Source organism: Cebus imitator, unplaced genomic scaffold (genome assembly GCF_001604975.1).
Source record: "Cebus imitator isolate Cc_AM_T3 unplaced genomic scaffold, Cebus_imitator-1.0 Scaffold31, whole genome shotgun sequence".
Lineage (NCBI taxonomy): Eukaryota > Metazoa > Chordata > Mammalia > Primates > Cebidae > Cebus > Cebus imitator.
Genome location: NW_016107346.1, coordinates 8,006,618 through 8,012,617, shown reverse-complemented (window position 1 = coordinate 8,012,617; position 6,000 = coordinate 8,006,618). Strand labels below are relative to the sequence as shown.

General features: G+C 37.2%; 1 protein-coding gene across 13 annotated transcripts in view; it reads right to left on the bottom strand.

Annotated features, from left to right (window-relative positions):
* The window catches only part of TSGA10 (testis specific 10), a 147,209-nt gene that overhangs the window by 124,372 nt on the left and 16,837 nt on the right, over positions 1 to 6,000 (bottom strand). The window lies entirely within an intron of this gene.

Genomic DNA, 6,000 nt, shown 5'->3' with positions numbered 1-6,000 from the left:
GAGAAGGCAAGACTGGAGAAAAAACAGAAAAAGAAATGAACAAAGCCTCCAAGAAATATGGGATTACGTGAAAATACCTAATCTACATTTGATTGGTGTATTTGAATGTGACAGAAAGAATGAATCCAAGCTGGAAAATACTCTTCAGGATATTATCCAGGAGAACTTCCACAACCTAGCAAGGCAGGCCAATATTCAAATCCAGGAAATACAGAGAACACCACAGAGATGCTCCTCAAGAAGAGCAACACCAAGACACATAATCATCAGATTCACCAGGATTGAAACGGACAAAAAAATACTAAGGGCAGCCAGAGAGAAAGGTCAGGTTACCCATAAAGGGAAGCATATCAGACTCATAGCAGGTCTCTCAGCAGAAAACCTACAAGCCAAACAAGAGAGGGGGCCAACATTCAACATCCTTAAAGAAAAGAGCTTTCAACCTAGAATTTCATATTCAGCCAAACTAAGCTTCATAAGCCAAGGAAAAATCCTTTAAGGACAAGCAATTGCTCAGAGATTTCATCACCACCAGGACTGCCTTACAAGGGCAACTGAGCTCCTGAAAGAAGCACAAAACATGGGAAAAAACAACCAGTACCAGCCACTGCAAATATGTAGCAAATGGTAAAGACCATCAACACGATGAAGAAACTGTGCCATCTAACGGGTAAAACAACCAGGTAGTATCAAAATGTCAGCATCAAATTCACACATAATAATACTAATCATAAATGTAAAAGGGCTAAATGCCCCAATCAGAAGACAGACTGGCAAACAGGATAAAAAATGAAGACCCATCAGTGTGCTGTATTCAGGAGACCCATCTCATATCCAAAGACACATATAGGCTCAAAATAAAGGAATGAAGGAAGATTTGCCAAGCAAATGGAAAGCAAAAACAAATAAACTAACAAACAAAAATAAACAGGGGTTGCAATCCTAGTCTCTGATAAAATGGACTTTAAACCAACAAAGATCAAAAGAGACACAGGAGGGCATTACATAATGATAAAGGGATCAATGCCACAAGAAGAGCTACTATCCAAAATATATATGCACCCAATACAGGAGCACCCAGATACATAAAGCAAGTTCATAATAACCTACAAAGAGACAGACTCCAGCACAATAATAGTGGGAGACTTTAACACCCCACTGTCAATATAAGACAGATCAAGGAGACAGAAAATTAACTAGGATATCCAGGATGTGAACTCAGATCTGGACCAAACAGACCTAATAGACATCTACAGAACTCTCCACCACAAATCCACAGAATATACATTCTTCTCAGAACCACATTGCACTTACTCTAAAATTGATCATATAATTAGAAGGAAATCACTCCTCAGCAAATGCAAAAGAACGGAAATCTAACAACCAGTCTCCCAGACCACAGTGCAATCAAATTAGAACTCAGGATTAAGAAACTCACTCAAAACTGCACAACTATATGGAAACTGAACAACCTGCTCCTGAATGACTACTGGATAAATAATGAAATGAAGGCAGAAATAAAGATGTTCTTCAAAACCAACAAGAATAAAGACACAACATACCAGAATCTCTGGGACACATTTAAAGCAGTGTCTAGAGGAAAATTTATAGCACTAAATGTCCTTATGAGAAGTCAGGAAAGATCTCAAATTGACACCTTATCATCAACATTAAAAGAACTGAGGAGCAATATCAAACAAATTCAAAAGCTAGCAGAAGACAAGAAATAGCTAAGATCAGCACACAACTAAAGGAGATAGAGACACAAAAAAACCCTTCAAAAAATCAATAAATCAAAGAGCTGGTTTTTTGAAAATATCAACAAAATAGCCCAATAGCCAGACTAACAAAAAAGAAAAGAAAGAATAGAATAGATGCAATAAAAATGATAAAAGGGTATCATTACCGATTCCAGAGAAATAGAAACTAACATCAGAGATTATTATAAACAACTCTGTGCAACATAAACCGGTAAATCTAGAAGAAATGGATAAATTCCTGGAAACTTACACCCTTCCAAGTCTAAACCAGGAAGAAGCTGAATCCCTGAAGAGACCAATAACAAGGTCTGAAGTTGAGGCAGCAATCAATAGCCTACCAACCAAAAAAAGTCAAGGTCCAGAGGGGTTCACAGCCAAATTCTACCAGACATACAAAGAGGAGCTGGTACCATTCCTTCTGAAACTATTCCAAACAATACAAAAAGAGGGAAGAATCCCTAACTCATTTTATGAGACCAACATCATCCTGATACCAAAACCTGGCAGAGACACAACTAAAAAAGAAAATTTCAGACCAATATCCATGATGATCATTGATGTAAAACTCTTCAGTAAAATACAGGCAAACCGAATGCAACAGCACATCAAAAAGCTTATTCATCGAGTAGGCTTCATCCGGGTGATGCAAGGTTGGTTCAACATATGAAAATCTATAAATGTAATCCATCACACAAACAGAACCAAAGACAAAAACCACATGATTATCTCAATAGATGCAGAGAAGGCCTTTGACAAAATTCAACAATGCTTTATGCTAAAAATTCTCGATAAATTACGTATCAATGGAATGTATCTCAAAATAATAAGAGCTATCTATGACAAACCCACAGCCTTATCATACTGAATGGGCAAAAACCGGAAGCATTCCCTTTGAAAACTGGTACTAGACAAGGGTGCCCTCTCTCACCATTCCTATTCAACATAGTATTGGAAGTTCTAGCCAGAGCAATCAGGCAAGGAAAAGAAATAAAGCATATTCAATTAGGAAAAGAGGAAGTCAAATTGTCCCTATTTGCAGATGACATGATTGTATATTTAGAAGACCCCGTTGTCTCAGCTCAAAATCTCCTGAAGCTGATAAGCAACTTCAGCAAAGTCTCAGGATACAAAACCAGTGTGCAAAAATCACAAGCATTTCTATACATCAATAACAGACAAACAGAGAGCCAAATCATGAGCAAACTCCCATTCACAACTGCCACAAAGAGAACAAAATGCCTAGGAATACAACTAATAAGGGATGTGAAGGACCTCTTCAAGGAGAACTAGAAACCACTGCTCAAGGAAATAACAGAGGACACAAATAGATGGGAAAACATTCCATGCTCATGGTTAAAAAGAATCAATATCGTGAAAATGGCCACATTGCCCAAAGTAATTTATAGAGTTAATGCTATCCCCATCAAGCTACCACTGATCTTCTTCACAGAACTGGAAAAAACTATGCTAAACTTCATTTGGAACCAAAAGAGAGCCTGCATAACCAAGTCAGTTCTAAGCAAAAAGAACAGAGCTGGGGGCATCACGCTACCTGACTTCAAACTATACTACAAGGCTGCAGTAATCAAAACAGCATGGTACTGGTACCAAAACAGAGATACAGACCAATGGAACAGAACAGAGGCCTCAAAAGTAACACTACACACCTACAATCATCTGATCTTTGACAAGCCGGAGAAAAACAAGCAATGGGGAAAGGTTTACCTGTTTAATAAATGGTGTTGGGAAAACTGGCTAGCAATGTGCGGAACGCTGAAACTGGACCCATTCCTTACACCTTATACTAAAATTAACTCCAGATGGATTAAAGATTTAAACATAAGACCTAACACCATAAAATCCCTAGAAGAAAACCTAGGCAATACCATTCAAGACATAAGCATAGGCAAGGACTTCATGACTAAAACACCAAAAGCAATGGCACCAAAAGCCAAAATAGACAAATGGGATCTAATTAAACTAAAGAGCTTTTGCACAACAAAGAAACAATCATCAGAGTGAACTGGCAACCAACAGAATGGGAAAAATTTTTGGCAAGCTACCAATCTGACAAAGGGCTAATATCCAGAATCTACAAAGAACTAAAACAGATTTACAAGAAAAAAAAAAAAAAAACCCATTCAAAAGTGGACAAAAGGATATGAACTGGCACTTTTCAAAAGAAGACATCTATGAAAAAATGCTCATTGTCCATGGGGAGAAATGCAGATATAGGTGAAGGGGAAGAAGGCAGCAAATCACACTGCCACGTGTGTACCTATGCAACAATCTTGCATTTTCTTCACGCGTACCCCAAAACCTAAAATGCAATAAAAAAAAAATTCTCAATGTCACTGGTCATTAGAGAAATGCAAATCAAAACCACATTGAGATACCATCTCATGCCAGTTAGAATGCAATCATTAAAAAATCTGGAGACAACAGATGCTGGAGAGGATGTGGAGAAATAGGAACACTTTTACACTGTTCATGGGAGTGTAAATTAGTGCAACCATTGTGGAAGACAGTGTGGCAATTCCTCAAGGATCTAGAAATAGAAATATCATTTGACCCAGCAATCCCATTACTGGGTATATACCCAAAGGGTTATAAATTGTTCTATTATAAAGACACATGCACACATATGCTCATTGCAGCACTGTTTACAATAGCAAAGACTTGGAACCAACCCAAATGCCCATCAATTATAGACCGGATAAAGAATATGTGGCACATATACACCATGGAATACTATGCAGCCATAAAAAAGGATGAGTTCATGTCCTTTGCAGGGACATGGATGAAGCTGGAAACCATCATTCTCAACACACTAACAAAAGAACAGAAAACCAAATACCGAATGTTCTCACTCACATGTGGGAGTTGAATAATGAGAACACATGGACACACGGAGGGAGGGAAGGGAACGTAACACACTGGGGTCTGTTGGGGGTGGGGTGCTAGGGGAGGGATAGCAGGGGGTGGGGAGTTTGGGGAGAGATAGCATTAGGAGAAATACCTAATAATGTAGGTGACGGGGGGGGGTGGAGGCAGCAAACCACCATGGCATGTGTGTATCTATGTAACAATCCTACAAGATCTGCACACGTATCCCAAAACTTAAAGTGCAATAAAAAGCTAAAGAAGAGAAACTAAAAATACTTTTAAAAAAAATAGCTGGGTGTGGTGGCACGCTCCTGTAGTCCCAGCTACTCAGGAGGCTGAGGCAGGAGAATCGCTTGAACCCAGAAGGTGGAGGTTCCAGTGAGCCAAGATTAAGCCACTGCACTCCAACCTGGTGAAAGAGTGAGACTCCATCAAAAAAGAAGAAAGAGAAAAGAAAAGAAAAAAGAAAAGAAAAGAAAAGAAAAGAAAAGAAAAGAAAGAAAAGAAATAACATGTAGTAACAATTAGCTTTGGGAAATTATTATGGAAAAATTTACTAATTTGGTGATTAATAAAATCAAGACAAGTAAGCATGTTCACACGCTATCATTTTAGAAGTCAACAGGTTGTTTTTTGGCCTTTAAATATGCTCTATCTCGCTTATAAGCCATTAGGCAGCAATGAGAAGTGAAATTATCATTTTATAATTGTGTGTAAATCTCTAGTTTCTAAGTTTCATAACAGAGTACTCAAACAAGAAATAAAATGTTTTTTTTTTCTTTTTTTTCCCCATTTATTTATTTTATTGCATTAAGAAATAAAATGTGGATCAAAAGATCACAAAGCTACAGTAACTAAAACAATGTGGTGGTGGCACAGGAAAACTCAAATGAATCAATGAAAACAAATAGTCCAGAAATATACATAGTTAACAGATATCTTAGAATTTAGTATCTGTTAAAATGATACTTCAAATCAGTGGAGAAAGAAAGGACCAGGCGACCCTATCTCCTATTAGAACAAAAAGAAACTCTGGCAGTATTAAAAGTAGCAAAACTTAAAAAACTATCAATAGAAAACTTTAGAAAGTATATCTGTAATTCTCGAGGTGAAAAAAACCTTCCTGAACAAGAACCAAAACTCAGAAATCAGTAAGAAAAAAAAGGACTGGCAAATTTTAAAATTTTAGTTTAAAAAAAAACTTAAAATTGACTTCTTGATATATAGTAATTGGACATATTTATGTGGTACATGTGATATTTTAATACATGCATACAATGTATAATGATCAAATTAGGGTAATGGGAATATCCATTACCTTACAGATTTCTTTGTTCTGAGAATATTCCAAATC